This window comes from Eurosta solidaginis, chromosome 1 (genome assembly GCF_040869045.1).
Source record: "Eurosta solidaginis isolate ZX-2024a chromosome 1, ASM4086904v1, whole genome shotgun sequence".
NCBI lineage: Eukaryota > Metazoa > Arthropoda > Insecta > Diptera > Tephritidae > Eurosta > Eurosta solidaginis.
This window is the reverse complement of record NC_090319.1, coordinates 228,833,464-228,857,380: the sequence shown is the minus strand read 5'-3', so window position 1 is coordinate 228,857,380 and position 23,917 is coordinate 228,833,464. Positions and strand designations below refer to the sequence as shown.

Below are 23,917 nucleotides of genomic sequence, written 5' to 3'. Positions count from 1 at the left end.
ATGTATTGTGTCGAGCCGAAAGAAGGGAAAACGAGAGGGAGAATTGAATCCAATTGTTCGAGAAGAAGAACCGTTACAAACTTTACATATAGATTTTTTGGGACCGCTGGAATCGACGCACAAACAATATAAACACATATAATTGCAGTAATCGACGGTTTTACTAAATTTTGCTGGCTTTACCCAACAAAAACTACAGCAGCAAAAGAAGTTACAACAAGATTGCAGGCGCAGAGTACAATTTTTGGTAATCCGGTACGGATTATATCTGACAAAGGTTCCGCTTTCACGTCCGAGGAATTCAAACAATACAGCGAAGACGAAAAAATCATTCATCACAAAATCACAACAGGTCTTCCGAGAGCTAATGGACAAGTCGAAAGACTCAATGCGATAATTATACCAGTTTTGTCTAAGCTATCTATCGACGATCCGAGCAAGTGGTATAAACATGTTAGCAAAGTTCAACAAATAATAAATTCTACATACTGCAGAAGTACCAAATCGACACCATTCGAGTTACTTGTTGGTATCAAGATGCGTACACAATACGACGTAAAATTGAAGGAGATGATCGATAACGAGATAATTCAGATATTTAACGACGATCGCAATGAAATGCGTAAACAGACTAAAAAACAAATTCTACAAATACAGAATGAGAACAAACGATCATACAATCTTCGACGGAAACCAGCGACAGTTTACAAAGTGGGCGACGTAGTTGCAATAAAACGTACGCAACTAGGCGGCGGTTTGAAGTTAAAACCAAAATACATGGGACCGTATAAAGTCATTAAAGCAAAAAACAACAATACCTACGACGTAATAAAAGACGCAATTATATATGATGGTCCAAAAAAAACATCTACATGTGCTGAGTTTATGAAACCTTGGCATTTCAACGAAATTAACAACGATACATTCGAGGCGAATGTGCAGTAGGATGGCCGAGATGTGAGAAGGGATCTGGCATCTCTGTTAGTCAACACCAAACGTGGCAACAGCGAAGAGAGATGAACAAAAGCGAGAGGAGTTGAGTTGTATTTTGACCGGCAACAATAAAAGACGAAAACGACGCGAGCTGTAAAACTCTAAATCAAATTCATTTTATTAACTTTGTACTTTCTTTTAAATATTTAAATTCATTTGAAATCATTAAATTAACATTATAATTTCAATACACTAAAACATTCTATCAATAAATTGATCAAATAGTGATACATTCATATTAGTGATGGCTCGATATTTTGCTATTGGTGATTGCATCGCCGCTATTGACAAATCGCTAATAGCTATAGCTATTGCAATCCAAATATATCAGTGATTGGCTATTTTCCTTCATTCGATTCTTTTGAATGACAATCACCTCTGGCAGAATATCGCCAATAGCGATTATAGCGATTGGCGATTTTCCTTCAGCATGAAATTCTAATACTAATAGCAGCGATGCAATCATCGATAGGGAGATATCGTTCATCATTGCTCATCTGTGTGCTTTACTTTCCGAAACAGCGAACGGAACAAAGCAAACTTGTGCAACAACTAGAACGACGACATTGTGAAGTCGGCTAGAAAAGCAGCCACGTGGTTTGGGTAATTTTTACAGACAAGCGAAAGATCGAACTCAAAAATAATCAACGCAAAGATCAAAGAGACCGCAAGGCACAACTCATTCAAAAGCAATTATCGAAGTGCAGAGGTATATAGAAGAAACTGTAATTGCACGAAAAGTTGATCCTTTTTTATGGTGACAGAAAAACAATTACAAGTATCCCAATAGGAGATAGTATAGCTCGCGAAAAGTTGGGGTGTTTAGGAACATCGGTTCCCTGTGAAAGACTTTTTTCTCAAGCCGGCCTTATTTTAAGCGAGAGAAGAATGCGCTTAGATGATGAAAAGGCTAAAATCCTTATCTTTTTAAACGCCAATCATAAAATATAAAATTCGTTATATTTTGATTTTATATTTAAGTATTTATAATAAAATAATTAATATTTGTCAAAATATTAAACAAGCAATATAAGTTTAAACTTTAATTTCATGAAATGTATAAAAGAAATGGAATGACTGAATTTTTTTGTTTTTAATTACACTATGTGACGCCAAATAGACATGGGTCTTTAGACTTGGCCTAAGATTGATTGCCTGTGTTATTCATAAGTTCATACTTCTAGGCAGTAGCCGTTAACAGTTTTATAAAATTTGTGTTTTTGATGGTAAAATAAAAGAATTATAGAAACATATATCACTCGTCTTATTGTAAACAGATTAACTCAAAATTTAAGGTTTTTGGGAGAATGCAATTCAAGATTTGTCATATGGTTTGTATATGGTTGAATTCTCCGGCTAATTTCTAGGGCACTGCAGTGGGTGGCTAATTTTCTGCTAAAGAATATTTTTATAATAGTTTGAAGAATTTGCTATATTTTTCCTCTGTATTTTTAATTAAAAATTGATTCACTTTACTGTACAAATTTATGCAGCCAAATACAACTTTCAGAATAAATTCATACGGAGTATTTCTGAATACATCGGTGTAGTATAATATAGTAAATAAATCATGTTTTTATGGTGTTACATATACAGATTTATTTCGGGTTGATTCATCTTACATTTAAAAATCAAAGCATTTTCAATTAACAAAATTATAAAACAAAGATGCATATACATTTATTTCAGCTAGTTTCATCTCATTGAGTGTAATACGAGTCTGAACATATAGTCGTCAGCCAGTTAATAATATATATCATAACATCTCAGAAAATTAGAATTTCACATTTCATTAGTTTACAATTAAAGGTACATACTTTTTTCTTTTTATTCCAATTTTGGTTCATATATTCTAATAAAATTTAATTTAGTATAAATTAATGTATAACATTCAATCTACTCTGGTAAAAAGAGTTAAACATTCATTTTTTATATACAAGTATACAAATAATTGCAGATTCGCTTATTAAAGATAAATTAAAGCGATCGCCATAGCTGTAAAAAATAGCCATAGCTGTAAAAAATAGCCATACCTATATTCACTGATAGCTCAAAATCGCTCTTCTGTATGGAATCGCTTGTTGAAATAAATCGATCGCTATAGCTATAAAAAATAGCCGATATTCAAAAATAGCCATATCTATTTTCGCTGATAGCTCAAAATCGCCATATCGTCCATCACTAATTCATATGTACATCACCACATGTAATACCATTCATATAGTTCGACGTAAACTCGAATGGTTTCTCTGGCGTACATGTTGAACTTTTGTACATTTATTGGATACCCACATGAAAGTGCCCCTAAAATTATAGAGAATCTTTGAATGAGATTTTCACTAACACCAGTTATAGAGGCGGCAGTTTTAATGTCAACGAAAAATCGTCTAGCGGTATTTCCATCATTCGCTGTACCGTGCCCTTGCTTTACCACGTCTACCAATAAACCAGTCTGAATAGTAAAAATTATTTTAGTGAAGCCAAAATTGCTGGAAATTGGAAAAAATACTTAGATGTACACATATGCTCGTTAGGGTATGTCAATATGAAACCCGGTTACTAAAAGTGTCATAACATTTTTAAATTAGGTTTTACGAAAAAATGTAATTTTCAATTTCGTTCCACTGTGCGCCAGTTCCCGTGCTGATCGGAATCGCATGCATTCCGACAGCCCAAATTTTAGAAGTCCCATTACTATTAAAATGTACTTACAAATTGTAATAATCTAAGTTTTAGGCTTTAAACGCCGTAATAATAATAAATAATAATAATAAAAGCTTAGCGGTGATTTCAATTTATCAATAGTAAATTGGATCAATACCATCGACTCTAATGTCATGACTCCTACTACTCAGCATGCATTTTTTAATTGCCTGTTAGACACATCTCTTGTTCAAATTAACAATATTGTAATGAATTTACTACAAATCCTCTTATTTGCAATCTTCTGCTAAGTTCGAATCACTAAACTGTTGAATAAATAACTCAAATATTGAATAATGGAAAAATGGCCTTTATTAAAGTACTTCACAATAACACTTATACCTTGCAACTAGCTGGTTTAATAACCAAACTGACTGATAGCTTAAATGAAACTGATCTCTCGCCTCCACTGTTGTCACCCTTTTATACTGTCCGACCTCCCCGTTGCATATTTCTAGGCTTTTCTAATTCCAGAACTTACTAGTTAGTTATAAATTTCTCAGCTACAACTACAGATGTATAATTTTTATAGCTTCCCTCATACCCCATGCGCTTGTATGTGTGAACGACACTTCCACAATCACAATTGCATACATTTAGGAGCATTTCAGATAATATATCTGCATGTGTTTGTGCACTGTTTCTCCCTGCGTGTACGTACATATGTATAGACATAATTTATTGATTCGTTTGTGTAGATACATAATGATTGATTTATGGATGTGAATTCACGTCACTGCCCAGCATTGGCTTAGAGATGGCAGTACTCCTTAGTGTTGATAATATTCGTAACAATATATTCAACTGCAAAAACAAGATTTTAGACCTAGTGTTTACAGATGACACTGTGGGCACTACCCTAACCCGAATTCCCCCATTATCCCTTCCTGAAGACCCTCTTCATCCTACGCTTGAGATTGTACTAGATTTTGTTCGGCCTGTGATGCTCGATGCTTCGATATCAAAATCTCGACCCAGTTCAAGATGCTTTTATAAAACGAATTTTATTTAGCTAAATAAACTTATTGCTGCACATGACTGGTCAAATCTTTACTCGTGCAATGATGTAGAATCAACAACCTCAAAATTTTACAGCACACTTGATGGCTTCTTTAATGGTTGTGTTCCCATCGGCTATGCTCGTCGTATACGCAGTTTGACAACTATCGTGAAAGCAAGTGATCGTGGGGCGCTCACTAGTAAAATAAATTGTCATTAATTGTTAAATTAATAAATTTTCAAGATGAATTGCTTAATATGTAGAGAAAAAATTGAACGAAGTAATGCCAACAAAATTGATTGTTCGGATTGCATGAATTATTTTCACTGCAAATGCGTTAATATGAAAGACGCTGATATTGAATTTTACAAGGCCAAAAACAAAAAGTATCGCTGTGACAAATGCAGCGCTTTACGCAGAAAAACACTGCATGCAAAAACAACGCCAATACCAGCAGAGAGCAGAATGCAACAACAAACCACAAATGCACCTAATGTGAGTAAGAAACAAGCCAATGCTGCCGATAATGCGGGAAAACAAGCGAATAAAGATGGGAAAGTATAACAGATATCAGGTGAGCTGCATAAACAAACAAGCAAGCAGAATTTGTTTATTTGCATGAACAAGATAAAGCAACATGCGATATTAAAAATAATACTAAAGTAACTCTTCAGATTCTATACGAAGAGATACTTAACCTAAAGCAAATAAACATTTCGTACCTAAATACCATAGAACAACTCAAAGAAGAAAACGCGAAGTTGAGCAAGAGGGTAGATAAGCTTGAGAGCATGTTAAATTTTAAAGAACAATTGAAACTGGAAAACGCAATTGAAGTTGTTGGCGTGCCGAAAGTCACCAACGAAAATGCAAGAGAATGCATACAGAAAGTTTTCAGGGATGCGTTAAATGTGCAGGTGTTGGATAGTGAGAGCGATGAAGTTAGCGTCAAGCGTATCAATGCGCGATCAACACATTCGCTGAATAACAACATCGGAAACGTAGTTAGAGTTAAGTTCAATACTTTAGAAACTAAGAAAAAAATTATGGTGGCCAAACGTACTGCAAGAAGAAGCTGAATTCGTCGCTGTTTTCTGATGCTTGCAATAATAATAATAATAATATTTATATTAATAACAGCTTTACTGGCTATTACAGAGCTTTGTTCTTAGCGGCCAGTAAAGTTAAAAAAGAAAAGCAGTATAAATATTTATGGTTTAGCAACTCCAGGATATTAATGAAAAAAAAATGAAAATAGTAGTGCTGTGAATATAAGAACGTTTAATGATCTATCTGAAACTTAAATTTAATATTAGTAATAAAAGTTTTGTAAAGCTACAGAAATTATGAATTCAAGATCCGTTCTTACAATAAACAGCCCTACTATAAACATTATTAGTAATTCTCGTCTACTAGCATCAGAGGCCAGCACTTTCACTGTTGTGCACCATAATCCCTTGTTGGCCTTCCCGATATTATAATCGTTTCAGAAATTTGGATTTTAACTTATGAAACTAATGATTGCAACATCAATAATTACAATTTTTATGCAAATACAAATGATTCCTATTCTGCAGGTGGTGTTGGAGTATTTATAAATAATAAATATGAGTGTGTAGTAAAATGTCTCAGCCTGTCAAGCGCCGATGTCATTAAAATATCGTTGATATTGAGCAATATACCGCTTACTTTTTTATGTGTATAAGCTTCATTCAAATAACTTTAAACTTTTTCAAGATGAGTTTTCTGTTCTTTTAAGTGAAGAAAAAGAAACTAACTTATTTTTTCTAGGAGATTTCAATCTCGATCTACTTAGCCAAAATGCTATACTATACAACTACCTTGCCCTTTTGGCAAGCCATGGTTTAATTTCTATAATTGAAGAGCCTACCCGTCCAGATTCAGGCACCTGCATTAATCATGTATATGGAAGGATTAATTATACGGCAACGTTGAGTATACCGGCATAAAATTGGATTTTGGCATCTCTGATCACTGCATGACTGGTTGTCAACTTAAGGACCTTAATGTGAGTAGAAGAGTTGACAATTGCGAATCGCCATCAGCTATCAAGAAATTAAATTAAAGAATTCTTAAAGAATCACTTCGATATGAACACTGGGAATCGCCATCAGCTATCAAGAAATTAAATTAAAGAATTCTTAAAGAATCACTTCGATATGAACACTGGGAAGATGTTTTTTTATGAAGATGACGTTACGAAAGCATATGGCCTATTTCTAAATGCACTTACGAGTTACATAAACCTTTCCAGTCTTTCTTTTTTCCCGAAAAAATCCACGCTATCTCGTAAGCCTTGGGTTACTAATTCATTAATTAAAAGGATACAGCTAAAGAATAAATTACGCAGAAAATGCAACAGCCACCCAACAAACACTGAACTGCGGAATCGTACACGTCGCTTATCTAATAAAATTAATAAAAGCATCCGTTCAAGGCGCGACAAATATTTCCAGGACTTAGTATTGTCAGCACAAGGTGACACTAGAAAAGAATGGGACGCATTTAATAGAATTATGAACAGGAAGTTAAAAGCTAAGCATGACCCACGTGTGTTGAGCTTGAATGGTGTGGACGTCTCGAAACCTTTGGAAGTTGCTGAAGTTTTCAATAACTTTTTTGTAAGTGTTGGAACATCCTCTGCTACAACGAGTAACTCAATGCCTTGCATGTGTCATTCTGACCCAATGCTCTTAGGTTTCGCACCTCCCAGTAATAGCTTTTTTTTGATCCGATTTCAGGTTCTGAAATACTTAGTATAATCAATTCATTGAACAATTCTGGCTCAAGTGGTTGTGATAATATTTCAAATCAAACGTTGAAATTTAAACGTTAAATTTATTTAATTCAAGTATAGCCTCTGGGGTTTTTCCAGAAGACTTAAAATGTGCCACTGTAATACCGCTCTTATAAAAAGGAAATAAAAAAGACCAAAATAATTACAGGCCTATATCTCTGCTATCTTCTATTTCAAAAGTGTTCGGGAAGGCAGTAAAAAGCAGAATATTAGCATATCTAGAGAAAATAAATTACTTTAGCTCAATGCAATTTGGGTTTAGATCCGGTCTTTTTACCGAAAATGTTCTCTTAGAGTTTTGTTCATTTATTTATAAGGCAATTGATGATAGGAAAAGTTGTACAAGTCTTTTTGTGGACATCACAAAGGCAATTGATATGGTGGACCACAATATTTGAATCAAGAAGCTTAATTCCGCTGGTTTTCGAGGTAACATCCTCAGTTGGTTTAAATCCTACCTTAAAAATAGAGTTCAAAAAGTAAGAGTTGGTAATAATCTAAGTAAACCGAGGCTTATAACACTAGGAGAACCCCAGGGCTTGGTTCTTGGACCAGTTTTGTTTTTAATCTACATTAACTATATTTTCGTTACCATTTATTGGTAAAGTTACAGCCTTTGCTGATGACCTTGCCATCGCATACGAGTCTATTGCTGATATAAGTTATGATGTTTATTTGTTAAGATCTGGGTTTGCAAGCCATAAACTCGTGGTAAGCAGCAAAACTAAGTTAATGTATTTTAGTCTTTGCGGTAAAGAAATACCAAGATCCGAAATAATCTTTCATGCGTCGGATTGGGGCAGAAGCATGGACCATGACAACAGCAGATGATGCGGCTTTGGGAGTGTTCGAGAGAAAAGTTCTTCGAAAGATTTATGAACCTCTACGTTCGCGATGGCGAGTACCGAAGAAGATTTAATGATGAGCTGTACGAGCTATACGCAGACATCAACATAGTCCAGCGAATTAAAACGCGGCGGCTGCGCTGGCTAGGCCATGTTATGCGAATGAAAGATGATGCTCCGGCCAAGAAAGTGTTTCTATCGGAACCCGCCTATGGAAGCAGAGGTAGAGGGCGGCCCCCACTCCGTTGGAAGGACCAGGCGGAAAACGATCTCTTTAATATGACCTTGTCAACATGGTTTTGTGCATCGCAGATCAACAACTACCAACTTGCTTGAATTTACGTCTTTTGTTATGAATGGTTTTTTAGAATGCAAACAAACAGATGTAATTTACACCGACTTTAGTAAAGCATTTGACTCTGTTAAACACTAGCTCTTAGTTCACAAACTTGATCTTCTGGGCTTTCCAACGCCTTTATTAAGTTGGATTTCAAGTTATCTTGAAAATAGGTCTCGGCGAATTTTCTTCAACAACAATCTTCCAAAGTCGTTTGATGTAACTTCAGGCGTGCCCCAGGGTAGCCATTTGGTTCCATTACTTTTCACCCTGTTCATTAATGACTTACCACAGGTTATCTTACATTCTAGAGTTTTTATATACGAAGATAATGTAAAATTTTGTTACACATATCTGCTTTCAAACTTGTCTTGTTTTGATCAGGTTTAGACCGATCTTGACTCATTTCAAAGCTGGTGCACCGCAAATTTACTTTCTTTGAATTACACTAAATGTAAGCAAATGACTTTTCACCGGGTGAAGCCGGTCCTGTCATCTTATATACTTAACGGCAACCCTTCGGAGCGGATATCTGTTGTAACTGATCTAGGTGTTATTTTTGATCCGAAATTAAGTTTTACCATACATATTTCACCCAATATAAACAAAGCAACTGGTGTACTGGGATTTGTCAAACGTTGGGCTAAAGAGTTTGATGACCCTTATTTCACTAAGATTCTTTATACCTCGCTGGTACGTCCTATTCTCGAGTACTGTTCATGTGTGTGGTCTCCAATCTATCAAATCCATACAGATCGGATTGAGTCGATCTAGAGACAGTTTTTAATTTTTGCATTACGAGGTCTTAACTGGGAATCAAGTACTCATCTTCGACCATACACGAATAGGCTTCTTCTAATTAATTTGCCATCTCTAGAGAATCGTAGCGTATTACTCGGCGTTATGTTCATTCACAAGCTCATCATCGGCGTGATTGACTCCCCTGACCAAATCAGTCAACTAAATTTTGCTGTTCCTGCTAGGACCTCCAGACATTTTGTGCCTTTTCATTTACCTCTATGCCGGCAAAATTTCGCCAAAAATAGTGCCTTGCGTCATTGGTGCTCACATTACAATGATTTGTATAACTGCATTGACTTTGAATCTTCGTTTGCCGCCTTACATACTGCCATACTCTTAGGTTTAGCCTGATATTTTAATTTTATTTTTTCTTATGCAATGCGATGTCAAATTTTTATAATATATTAATTTTCTATGTACCTCTTTTAAACTCTTTAATTTTAAGGATGGCTTTGTATTTACATATATATCTGTTCTATTACAATAATTAGTCGACCGCTTTGTGTTTGCGTCGACGTTAAATAAATAAAAAATAAAATAAATAAAAAAGATTTGGAAAATCTACAGACTTTTCTAACTCTTTAGTTGCTCGATCCAATTTTCATCTTCTCAACCAACACTGTTATAAAAATTACATATCCCACTGAAAACTTCCATTCGTTAACAACCCGAAATGTTTTTTATAGTTTCGTTAACTCGAAAAGGAAAAGTTCTGGTTATCCATCTTCGTTTATCTATGGGTCTAGGTTAGGTTGGGTGGTAGCTTCCCTAATAGGGGAAGCTCACTTGGACAACATGAAGGTCCGTTGTGATACCACATATAATAAACTAAAATAACGGTGACGTAGGTATAACTACTTAGAGAATCGTTGGGTAGCAACGATAAGTTTCCGAATGATACCGATCTCAAGCTTGGATAGCTCCCCGGGAGATCCAAGTGAGTCGCGACCGAAATACTTTAGCCTAGTTCTGGCAAAAGCTGGGTAATCAAGCATAAAGTGATTCGGTGATTCCACCTCATTATCCTCCACACAGTTGCAGCAGAATGGAGTTTCCAATATACTGAGACGTACCGCATGGATACCCATGAGACAGTGCCCTGTTAAAACCTCAATGACCATTGATAGGTGAGCCTTAGTGAACCCAATTATTTCAGCATACCTGCCATCCACTTTCGGCCAGAAAGATCTTGCTACCCTGCGAGACGTAGTGTCCGCCCAACGTTTGCTGAGCTGACCCGAGGCCCAGCTATGGAGGAGCCATCCACAGGTGGCTAGCGGAATCCCGAAATCCCTACAGCCATCTTCACCCGGTTCAGTTGTACCGATTCGGGCTAAGAGATCCGCTTGACAGTTACCCGGAATATCACTATAGCCCGGGACCCAGATAATCTTAATTGTAAAATTATTCGATGCAATCGAAAGTGAGGTCAGGCACTCGCAGAAGGCTAGAGTGTCCGAAGTCAGAAGCCCATAACCCATATCACGAAGCCTGACCAACGACCGGGCCGCGGCTGCCTTTCCCGCAATATCTACTGGATGTATGTTCAGCATGACATTCAGTGCCAAGGTAGGTGTTGTTCTCAGAGCGCCACTGATACCCATCAGCGCAGTCCGTTGCACTGACACTAACATTTTGGAGGTGCTCGCCGTGTCCAGTGCTTTCCACCAGACCAGCACCACATAGAGAAGAATCGGTTTGACCACCATCTCATAAAGCCAGTGTACTACTCCTGGTGAGAGTGCCCATCTCTTTCCGACAGCTCCCCTGCAGCAGTACAAGGCAACCGCGACCTTTCTGGCCCTATCTTCCACATTGGGTATCCAGGACAGTTTATTGTCCAGAACAATCCCCAATCAAGGAAGTTCTGAAGTCGGGTATCTTATATCCTTGTAAAACGAACCAATTCTGTTTTTCCCGGGTTGACCGCCAATCCACATGATTCAGCCCACCTAGCCACACTACCCAGGTAGCCCTGAAGAACATCGCGCAGGGTGTCCAGAAATTTGCCTCTGACTACGATAGAGAGGTCATCTGCATAGGCAACCACCCTACAGCCATTGGCTTCCAGCTCCACAAGAAGCTCGTTGACTACCACAACCCACAGCAGAGGAGATAGGACACCCCCTGTGGCGTGCCCCTGCACACCTTTCTCTCAGTTATGGGCCCTCCCCACTCAGCTACGACAATTCTGCTGCATAGAAGTTTGCTAGTAAATTCAACCAGAGCCGCCTCGACTCCTAAACCCACCAGAGCTCTGCCGGCCTTCGGAATGAAGATGACCCTAACCGTGTGCCACGACTTTGAGATATAGTCAAGCCTGAGGCAGTTAGTGTAGATGATGGCCAACCAGCGGCAGGAAAACCGCCGACCATGCAGGCGAGGATCCCTGCGCAACTGGGACATCGGGAACATGATTGTCCAGCAAAAGCCTTAGGAACTCCTCGCTACTCATCGACCAGTCCCCACCATCATCTCTCAGATACCCCCGCGGGGCGGGATTCCTAGAGAGTATTTTTCTAAGCCTCGCGGATTCTTTGCAACCTTCTACGTTTTCGCAGAAGCTTCGCCATGAATCTCGCTTGGTTATCCTTATTTCATATATATAAATCCCCAGACTCACCTTATAGAGCTCCCAGTCCGAGGGTAATTTACTCCTCCTGGCTCTGTTAAAGAGCCGCCTACTGGACGCTCTTAACCCGTCAAGAGAATCAGACCACCAGGGCGGCTTGCCCTTCCCCCTGTAAGTTATCAATGAACAGGACAGTTGAAAGGCGCTATTGCTTGCCGAGGTGAAGCTTTCCACCAGAACGTCTATCTCAGATTCGGACAGGTCCGAACCAACGATAGGCGCCGCAGTCAGCCAGCTTCCTACAATAGAAGTCCCAGTTGGTAATTTTAGGGTTCCTAAAAGATATTTTACCGGGACGTTCTTCGTTCACCGAGAACCCTCCAGCCAGATATGCGATCTTCCAGTTCTCTGCTAACCAGAATGAGGTCCAGGACGTACTCCCTTACCGCAGTAATAAAAGTCGGGTCATTCCCCTATCTTAATATATAAAAATCACGTGGCAATATGTTTGGCGCAAATGGACTCCTAAACTACTGAACTGATTTTGAATTTGTTTTGCACCCCCTGTGTAGTTTAATCTAACTTGAAAGATAGGATAGGTTATATCTCAGTTTATGTTCGCAATATTATTTTATTGCAATTTTTTTTTACGTTTATACGTAATAATAAAATGTTACGTATACGCACTCGCACTCAGGTGGTGCGGATATACTTTCGTGTAATTGCTTGGTGTTTAATTAAAGAACGTGCTTAGGTTAGGTTAGGTTGAACTGGCCGGTCCATGAGGACCTCACATAGACTGATTGAGTCCGTAGCCTTACCAGAAGTTTGTTTTAACGACCAAACTGAAAAACCTTATCAAAAACCAGGACCTATGTTATAAAATAACTCCGTCCTCTTGGCAAATACTAGAAGCTTCCTAGGACCTAAACCACTTGCTGCTTCTAGATCTGACAGCTGTATCACTCCTAATAGCTGGAGTCTTAGCCTGGCAAGTGCAGGGCACGAGCACAGAACGTGCTCGATCGTTTCCTCCTCCAACCCACACTTTCTACATCTGCTATCACTGACCAAGCCTAATTTAAAAGCATGTGACGCCAGAAGGCAGTGTCCAGTCAGAATACCCGTCATTACTCTACAGTCCTCTCTTTTTAATGATAGAAGCAACTTTGTTAGTCTAAGGTTGTAAGACCTACACATAATTTTCGACACTTTACAGCCCCGCGCTTGAACCCACGCCTTTCCCGCTTGGTCGATCATGTGCACCACTCGCCTTTGCTTAATCTCGCCCAATCTAATTGGGACGTCTACGGAGCAAGCTTCAAGGGACGCGCAATTTTTAGCTAATTCATCCGCTTTTTTCATTCCCATCTATTCCCATATGCCCTGGGACCCAATATAGATGTATGCTCCTCCCTGTCCCGATTCTCTCCAGAGACTGCTTACACTCTAACACGCATTTAGATGCTGTGCTATGCTAGATTATTGCCTTAATTGCTGCTTGACTGTCAATATAAAAGTTAACACGGTTGCAGCTTAAGCTATTCTCTTCCAGGGATTCTACTGCTTTGGTTACGGCTAATATTTCCGCTTGGAAAACGCTACAGTAATCCGGCAGCCTGTAGGATCTGCTTATTTCCGGATCAGCGCAGTATACCGCAGACCCTACTCCTTCCACTACTTTGGAACCATCGGTGTACACACACTCGTCCGCCATTTGCGCACCCTTGCGCCAACCGTCCACCTCTATTGTGGCCTTAAGATCTCCCTCGAAGCGCAGATAGGGAATCAGGTAGTCTGTTCGTCTTGTGATTGATGACGCTATACTACTATGGCCATATGGTCGGCCCTCAAGCTGCCCCGAAGCACCGAGCCTGGTTGCGCTCGTTAATGCTTTGTTCTTTGCTACCAGGCCTACAGGTGGAATGTGCAGAATGGCATACAGTGCAGCCGTCGGGGTTGTTTTCAGGACTCCCGTAATGCTAAGCATCCATAGTCTGCATACCCCCTCTAATTTTTTGAGGTATGTTTTTTGTGTGGCTTTCCACCAAACAAGAACTTCATAGTATAGAATAGGGCTTACAATCGCTGTAAAAACCCAATGAGAAAGAGAGGGCGATAGGCCCCACGTACACCCCAGCATTCTTTTACATGCATAGAGTGCCGTTGAGGCCTTCTTGACCCTCTCCTCCACGTTGAGCTTCCATGAGAGCTTACTGTCTAGGATGATTCCTAGATATTTTGTGCAAGGTTTCTCCTGTAAGGTCACCCCTCCTAACTTAGGCCTGGTCCAATATGGGACCTTGTACCTCTTTGTAAACAAGACCATATCCGTCTTCTCCGCATTGACTTTCAACCCGACATTAGATGCCCAGGTATGAATATCCCGAAGCGCCCGATCCATCAAAGAACTAGTCGGTTGGAAGGCACTTTCCACTTATGACAATTGCAACGTCATCTGCGTAAGCTGTAAGTTTTACGTGTCCCTCATCGAATTGCCTGAGCAGTTGGTTGATAACCAGCGTCCACAGCAGAGGTGATAGCACCCCTCCCAGGGGCGTGCCCCTGTCTACTGATTTCGTGGCCTCGTACAATCCCCATTGTGATGTAATCTTTCTGCAATTTAACATGCAGCCGATCCATCTGCTTAAGGAAGGATGTACTTTAATGTAATTAAGACCATTCATAATCGCCCATTTTGCAACATTATTGAAAGCCCCGGCAACGTCCAAGAAGACTCGTAGATCATACTCCTTATATTCCAGGGATTTCTCTATGCTTATTATCACCCTATCCAAAGCGGTGTCTACCGACTTGCCTTGGGAGTACGCATGCTGTGTTGTGGAGAGCAGCTTTTCATCCACGTTGAACTTTATGTACACATCTATCAGCCTCTCAAATGTTTTGAGCAGAAATGATGTTAAGCTAATGGGTCTATAATCTTTGGGATACACGTGACCGATCTTCCCCGCCTTTGGTAGAAAAGCTACACGAGCAGTTCTCCAAGAGTGCGGTACATGATTCAGTCTTATGCACCCATCGAATATTATTTTAAGCCATTCCACGACCGCCCTACCTGAGACTTGTAGCATGGCCGGGAATATACCATCTGGGCCCGGCGATTTAAACTTAGAAAACGTCTTCACTGCCCCCTCGATCCTGGTATCGGGGTCCAAGCCCGGCACTACTAGCTCCGTGATCGAAGTGTGAGTAATGTCTGCTGGCTCTTCTAAACCGTCTCCCGATGGGAAATGTGTGTCGAGAAGCACCTCAAGTGATTCCTCACTGTTACGTGACCATTCCCCGTTCTCTTTCTTTATTAGTCCCTGAACTATGTTTCCCCTTGCTAGGACTTTTTTCAACCGTGTTGTTGCGCTGGAGCATTCTATGTCCGTACAGAAATTTTTCCATGAGTTTCTCTTCGCCCTGGTAATTTCACGCTTGTAGATCCTCAGTAGATCCCTGAACTCGTCCCGACACGTTTCGCTTTTCGCGGCCTTTGCGAGCTTAAACATTTCGTTTACCTGTCTTCTTAGAAGACTCAGCTCATTGCTCCACCATGGCGGCTTTGCTTTTCCTCTGAATCTTCTTAGAGGGCAAGCTTTCTTATACGCAGTCATAAGCGTCCTTGTTAGGAATTCATTCGACTCCTCCAGTTCCTCTACATTAGCAACCTCTTTGGGTTGTCCCAGTTTTGTTTCTACATGTTTCTGGAATTTAGTCCAGTTCGTTGACCTAGGGTTTCTAAAGGTTCCTCCCTTCTCTACCCTTTTTAGGGGGATGATGAAGCTGATATACGCATGGTCGGAGAAGGATGGTCTATCAAGAACCATCCAATCCTACCTTGATATATCACGCTCGGAGCTCAATGTAATATCCAGAACATTGCTGGATGTTGGACCAATGTATGTAGGGACATTTCCCCTGTTGGCTATCTGCAAATTGGTTTGCAGGATGTAACAAAATAGAGATTCGCCTCTCGTTCGTATCTGCTCCTCCCCACGCATTGTGGTCCGCATTTGCATCTGCGCCTATGACCAACCGCCCTTTACGCCCTTCCTCCTGTACTAGCCTTTCGCACTCCATCGGTGGAACCTCCGCAGCATGGGCCACGTAGCAGGACGCCAGGATAAATGCCTGCTTATTCTTTTGCTCAACGGCCACCGCTACGAGATCCTCAGTGGTGTAATTAGGCAGCATATATGAATGCAGCTGTTTCCTTACCATTACTACAGCTCGCACCCGTCCTTCCGTTTGCGCGTAGTAAACACCCAACCCGCGCGCGCTAATTCCAGGAACCTTTCCTCCCGATGAGAGCCACGGCTCCTGGATCAGCGCCACGTCAAACGAACCCTCCTCAAGGGTTAGGAGGAGTTTGCTCGATGCCACTTTACTGTGTTGGAGGTTTATCTGTAGGACTCGCAGCACCATTGGGCTGTTTGTGTCCCTCCAGCACCTTCGTCTTGACGTCGTCGTCCTCCCCTTGCCCTTTTGGTTTAGAGTGTTCGAGGCTCCTTTCAGCCTCTCGTGACTGTTGTGCCGGCTGTTCCTCTGTGCGAGTCGCAGCACCATTTAGCGGTTGGTCCTCTTCTTGCACGTTCGTGGTGACGTCGGGACCTCCACCTGTCTTTTTTCCCTTAGGCTTTTGAGGTCCTTTTCGACTTCGCCCACTTCTAGCGTGTTAGGGTTTTTATCCTCGGGATTTCTTTTTCTGAGTCGCATGTAAATTTTGCCAGTGCCAAAGGACATTTTGCCAGACTGCGTGTACAAAATATCCTCCGCCTGCTTGTTTATTTGGAAGATGTAGAACTGACCATCCTCGGTAGGCCGAAATACAGTAAGTATCTTCCAATCCTGTGTCGGTATGTTCGGATTCTGATTCGCAGTGTATCCTCCGACTTCATCACGCATGGTATCCATACCTTAACTTTTGGTACCGTGGGGATTTGCGCTTTATCCATCACCTCAAACCGCGCGTTCGTGCCTTGACTTTGGAGGTTTGGAACCACTTCCTCCAGCCACCGCAAGCTCTCGATTTTGTCGCACGCTATCATCTTCACACCATTATACCATCCCCCGAATCAAAGGTTGGAAGGGGCTTACTTGGTTGTTCCCTCATCATCTTAGGCATTAAGCTAATAAGCTCCCTTTCCACAGATCTCCACCTTTCAGTAGTCATTTGTCCGAAAGGACTGCTACGATCAACCAACGCCACAGCCAGTGACTGCTTTGCCACATCACTCATCTTCTCGGGAAAAGCAGGAGTCTTAGTGTTATCTCCCTTTGGCACCTCCGAGAAAGCCGGAGTCTTAGCGTTATCTCCCTTTGGCTTATCTCCTACTTCCGCAGTTGGAACTTCCCTCTGACTCGCAGCTTTCGGGGTAGTTGCTACCTCGCTATTGGAGCCCATCTGTCTTACAGCTCTGCGCCTACTTGTCTTGTCTATGCGACTGCCCTGTCTCGCGGCTCTAGGACTGGGTCCTTTCTGCCTCTTGAAAGCAGGCTTGTCGCCTTCCGCCGAACGTTGCCTCTTCATTCTGCCATTCGACGCTTCTTCCTCCTCGTACCGGTTGCAGAACCGAGAGTTTCTCGCAGCAAACCTTTTGAACTGCCTTCGACCTACTTCTTCCGCTTCATGGGCCCATTCCAAGCGCTCGATCTCCACTTCTGTTGGGTCGACCACTGCTCCCAAGCGTTGTGCAATTCATAGTGCTGCGCGGTACTGCGAGAGAGCTCTTTTACTTCCTCTGCTCCGTACCCTTCTCCACTCTTCTACTCCGTTTTCATTTGTGTGCTTCTCCAACACGGAGTTCATTGAATCAGCACTACTCCCGCTCCCCGAGTCCGACGCATCACTTAATTCGTATTTGTCGTCCTTGGGTTGCGACTCAGTCCTCTTTACATCGTCCTTATTACAATCAGGTACTGAGTCGTTGATCTTGGTCGTACGACCACCTGCCTGACAAGGCGGGCTCAGCGGTCCAGTATTATATGCGGGAAAGAACCGTCCGCCACAGCAGCGCCCCGTTACTGTGGTAAGGCCATAAATACTTCCCAAGGTTGCCCGGTATCAGGAAGGCTCCGTTCGAATACAGCCGAATTTATCCACTGGCTACAAATCGTCCAATAGACACGGTCCGCATAACACCTTGGATTAGAGGATTGGCAGTGCTTGGTCACCGACATCCCGCCGCCCTCCTATGAGGCGCAACGGCGTAGATGTCAGTCCTAAACAGCTCCGCCTCATAGTCGAGCGCTATGGAGTTCGGCTAAGCCCTCACACCAACGACAAGGTGCCTACCCTAGTGAGGGCGCAACGTGCTTATCAATAAAAAATATTAAAGCGAATGATATCAAGCATAGCACATCACCAGCCCCGTCGAGAGGGGGAGGGGTTTCTGAGGGGGCCCGCGGTTTAGAGGTACTATGGCATTTTTTTTTTTATTCAGGAGAGTCTTTAGTTGTTCCATGTACAATTTTTAAGCCGAATTTCAAAAGCAACGAAAATCTGCATTTCGTTTTAATATTATAGTGAAGTGTGAAAATTAAAAATCTATATATATAAAAAGAAAGGCTAAAATGTGTGTTAATTGGTCGCCGGTGTTTGAAGAGATTCGTCCGTCGATTTTGTTCAAACTTTCACACAAGTTGCGTAAACCTCACGCGGTGGTTACTACATAGGTTTGGTTGCGATCAACGTACGGGGTCTCGAGATATAGGCCGAAACGTGGACCCGAGTACCCCTAGAATGTGTTTATAGAATATGGATATCAAATGAAAGCTGTTGATGAGTGCTTTAGTACAGAGTAATATATTATCCAGAGACGGACTGGGACTGGGATTAGGACTAGGACTGGGACTGAGACTCGGAGTGGGACTGGAATAAAATACATACCACCCTCTGGGACAGGCAATAAGGGATGCAGAAGAATGAGAAGAAATTGAGAGAAGAGAAAAGAGAGAAGGGGATTGAGAAAGAGATATAATGAGACAAAGATGGAGATAGATGAAGCGAAAAAGACAGAGGGAGGAGTGAATAAAAGGATTAGGAAAAAGAGAAGAGAGGGCTCCCCCTCAGACGGAAAAAGCTTATTAAAATGTATGCAGATAGGCCAAATTTAAGGCAGGACAACGTCTGCCGGGTCTTCTAGTTACATATAAAAAGTCCGTCATCTACAACAGAGATGGGTAAATTCAATTCAATTACATTACCCATTATATTCCTCAGTAATTGGAAAAAGTAATCAATTCCTTTCCTCCACAACAAAGGAATTGATTACATTTCAATTCCTCAAAAAAAATACCAAAAGTAATTTGGTTTTTTGAGGCTCAAGTACAAAAAACTTTTTGTTTGTAATTGAAAAAAAAAAAAATACTTTGCTCAAATGTAATTTCTGCCCCAGTACTTTCGAAAGGAATTGCAATTGTAATTGAAATTTTTCCATTTACATTACAAGGAATGGAAAAAGTACTTTCGAATTTCCCATTCCATTCCTCAAAGGAATTGCGAAAGTAATTGAAAAACTGCAAGTTACACTGTGTATAGGAACTTACTCCGGTTGATGTGGGTGGCTTTTCGGGTCACAGTTTTCATTATTTCATCAGATTTTTCTTGTGAGTGGTAACTGAAAGCATTTGGAAACATCAATGAATATAAAATCATTATCCTCTTAAAGTTCACAGCTAAGCAAGGGCATCTCCTTTCCTTCCTCCGCTATCAAAGGGTGGTGGCTATGGGAAAGCAGCATACTTTTTAATTTTCTTTGATACATTCAACTGGCGTTTTCTTTTGTTGTTACATATTTCACAAATTCAATATAGAAAACAGGATTTCGGCACAGATGTAAAATGTATTCCAATAAAAAACAATTTGTGTTGATGAAATTGTAAATTTTTCGCATGAAAAAGGGAAAAGGGTTTGGAAGTATGCTTCTAATATCCCCCACTAAGGTAGACACTTTGTCGTTTGTGTGAGTGCATAGCCGAACACCATAGCGCCCGACTATGAGGCGCAGCGGTTTAGGACTGGCATCTACGCCGTTTCGTCTCATAGGAGGGCGGCGGAATGTCGGTGACCAAGAACTGCCAACTCCTAATTCACGGCGTTATTCGGACCGTGCCTATTGGACGATTTGCAGCCAGGGGATAAATTTGAACTAAGCTTTCCCGATACCGGACCACTCGGGAAGTATTGATGGCATTACCACAGTAAGGGGCGCTGCTGTGGAGGACGGTTCTTTCCCCGTACATAATACTGAACCGCTGAGCCCGCCCTGTCGGGCAGGTGGTCATACGACGAAGATGAACGACTCAATTTTAATAAGGACGGTGATAATGGGGCGACTGAGTCACAAGCCAAAAAGGACAAAAACGCATTAAGCGATGCGTCGGATCCGGGGAACGAGAGTAGTGCTGATTCAATGAACTCCGTGTTGGAAAAGCATACATCTGAAAACGGAGTAGAAGAGTGGAGAAGTGTACTGTGCAGAGGAAGTAAGAGAGCCCTGTCGCATTAAAGATCAGCACTAAAAATGGTCCAACGCCTGGGAGCAGCGGTCGACCCAACAGAAGCGGAGAACGAGCGCTTGGAATGGGCTCATGAGTCGGTAGAAGTAGGTCGAAGGCAGTTCAAAAGGTTTGCTGTGAGAAACTCTCGGCACTGCAACAGGTACGAGTAGGAAGAAGTGTCGAATGGCAGAATGAGAGGGCAACGTTCGGCGGAAGGCGAAAAATCTGCTTTCAAGAGCCTGAAAGGACCCCGTCCCAGCGCCGCGAGGCAGGGCAGCCGCATAGACAAGGTAAGTAGGCCTAAAGCTGTAAGACAGGTGGCCCCAATAGCGTGATAGCAACTACCTCGAAAGCTGCAAGTCAGTGGAAGGACATCAAAAGTGGCGAAGTGCCAACTAGGGAAGAAGGAGATAAGCCAAAGGGAGAAAAACCTAAGACTCCGACTTTTCCCGAAAAGATAAATGATGTGGCAAGGTAGTCACTGACTTTAGTGCTGGTTGATCGTAGTAATCCTTTCGGACAGAAAGGGAGCCTATTTACTTAATGCTTAAGATGATATGGGAGCAACCACGTAAGGCCGTGGTGTGAAAATGATAGCGTCCGCGAGCTTGCTGTGGCTGGAGGAAGTGGTTCCAAACCTCCAAAGCGAAGGCACGAACGCGAAGTTCGAGGTGGTGGATAAAGCGCAAATCGCCACGGTACCAAAGTTAAAGTATGGATACCATGCGTGATGAAGTCGAAGGATACACTGCGACATCTGCAGAATCAGAATCCGAATATACCTACACAGGATTGGACATTGGGATCTTTACATTGATTTCCATTGTGCTCACCAGGCTCAGCGCTATGATTCGACCTCACCTGATATATGTTTAAAAATTAATTATAAGATTCTGTAAAGTCCTTATCTAACCCAAAAAACAATGATAACACAGGCCGGCAGCATCTCAGACGCAGAAACTGGACTATATATTTTCGACGGATTTTGATGCTATGAATCGAAATCTGGCCTCAAAATTTCTCTATTAACTCTGGTTTTCGAGATATCCGATATATAGTCTGGTATCTGGGTCTGAATGTTGGTTAAATTTTATCAGCCTGTGTAATTTATCCATCACCTTTGGCGATACAACTCCGGTGACTCGAAGACCCACTCATCAGCATGGCTTCCGCAAAATACAATAGCGCTACCAACACTGTCAAAAGCTTTTGCCACAGTCAACCACGGTACTATAATCCAAGATATAGAAGATTCACCCTTTCCCCTTTGTATAAAAAGATAAACTGCATATTATCTGAACCTGTCCGCCCAAATCTACGGTCACTGTTTTGCGACGTGGAATATTGGACGTTCACGTCGATGGTGTTGCGCTACCGATTGTCAGCCATTAAAATATCTTAGGAGTAACATTCGATCACACTCTCACCTTCAAGACGTATGCCATCGAAGTTGTATCTAAAGTACAAATCCGCAACAAAATCCTCAAGTCGCTTGCCAGTAGCCCATGGGGAAAAGATGAAGAAACGTTGCTAGCCACGTACAAAGCAATGGACAGGCCACTCAACAGCAAATCTAAGTCATTGAAGGCAGTGCTTGTGTTTTAAAAACATTTTCTTATGGTCCAAAAAGTTACTATGGCCTCTTAAATCACCGCTTGAATCCCAAAAATATTTTCTACACTAAGAATTTTTCAATTACTTTTGCAATTCCTTTGAGGAATGGGAAATTCGCAAGTACTTTTTCGATTCCTTGTAATGTAATTGGAAAATTTTCAATTACATTTGCAATTCCTTTCGAAAGTACTTGGGCAGAAATTACATTTGAACAAAGTATTTTTTTTCTCAATTACAAACAAAAAATTTTTTGTACTTGAGCCTCAAAAAACGAAATTACTTTTAATTATTAAATTGTGGAGCTTTTCGGCCGATTTTTTTGAAATAAAACCATCGTTTATTTTATCTTCTACGCGTTTCGACGCATATTCGCGTCTTCCTCAGGAAGGTAAGTTAACAATTATTTAAATATCACATCTGGGGATAATCAATGGAAAATTATATATATATAAAAAACACCGCACATCTTCTCTTGTCCAGGCTCAAACATTTTACTTTTGGTATTTTTTTTTTTTTTTTGAGGAATTGAAATGTAATCAATTCCTTTGCTGTGGAGGAAAGGAATTGATTACTTTCCTCAAGTACATGTAATGGGGAATCGACGGGTATTGATTACCTAAAGTAATCATTACTACCCAGCTCTGATCTACAATAATAGTAAATACTCACCTCTGGTGTTCGTATCCGCGCTACCCCATATGCTATGGTGGACATTAGCTTAGCATCGGCACCTATGATTACGCCAAGACCTCTCCGCCTTGCTTCAGCGGTGAATTTCGCCCAGTATCACAGGTGGTGGTCCCGTTACGTCCCCCTGGGGCTGAGACCACCCACATTTCGGTACTGCCTCGCTCGAGGCAGACCGTGGTTACGTCAGCATTGCTGAAATTAGAGAGAATAAAAGCTTTAAATTTCTTTTTAATAAGCACACAGGATCTAGGCCTACCTGCCTCCCCATGCACCAAGGTGTTGAGTTTTCCCGTCCTTAATCCAGAAATTTTTCCGCCGTTACTACCCAGCCACGGCTCCTGGACAGGGACTAAATCCACTCCGCCTTTTTCAAGACAGAGTAACAAGTTTGCGGAAGCCGCCTTAGAATGCTGAAGATTGATTTGACGGATTTCCATCAACAGCACTCTTCTTCTGCACTCCATCCTTGACGGATTCGTCCTCGGAGGCTAGGAGATCCTCCTCACCCCCAAGCAGACGATTTATACTGACGATGGATCCCGTCATCGATGATTCGACCTCGGGGGCTGGGAGCTCCTCCTCTGCCCTATCATCCAGACGACTAGCACTGATGACAGATCACGCTATTGACGGGACGTCAACAGTGCTTTCGCTGTCCAAATTAGCGGCGTCAGCATCCACAACAATGGGTACTGGCTCCCTTGCGGACGCCTCCACCTCCCGAACAGTCTCTGGGGGAGAGGAACCACCTCCCCTAGAATCGGCGTGGTAGATTTTGAGAACCACACGCTCGAGACCATAGGAGATAACCCACCTCATGTCAGAGAGAGGACTCTGCGTTTAGCAGAATCAGCACTTGCCGACGTGGTCCAACAGCCTCCTCTACCCTGGGGACCCTCCAGTTGTTTATTTATTTATTTAATAGTCTACAAATTGAGCAATTTAAACAGACTAAATAGCAAATATCAGTACATTTACAAATAATATGTCTTATACAAAACGAATGTGCAGTGTAAAACATTAAGTAAACGATCTT

At 41.5% G+C, this 23,917-nt stretch overlaps 1 protein-coding gene and 2 long non-coding RNA genes across 7 annotated transcripts in view; 2 read left to right on the top strand and 1 right to left on the bottom strand.

Annotated features, from left to right (window-relative positions):
- The window catches only part of mRpS11 (mitochondrial ribosomal protein S11), a 170,072-nt gene that overhangs the window by 72,066 nt on the left and 74,089 nt on the right, over nucleotides 1-23,917 (top strand). The window lies entirely within an intron of this gene.
- LOC137237050 (uncharacterized) overlaps nucleotides 1-23,917 on the bottom strand; it is a 154,704-nt gene that overhangs the window by 95,637 nt on the left and 35,150 nt on the right. The window lies entirely within an intron of this gene.
- Nucleotides 1,234-2,075, top strand: LOC137237047 (uncharacterized). 2 transcript variants are annotated; one of them, XR_010948783.1, is made up of 2 exons: nucleotides 1,234-1,702; nucleotides 1,796-2,075. It is a non-coding gene; the product is annotated as an uncharacterized lncRNA (long non-coding RNA). The 2 variants fall into 2 exon arrangements; XR_010948782.1 differs by having other exon boundaries at nucleotides 1,234-1,718.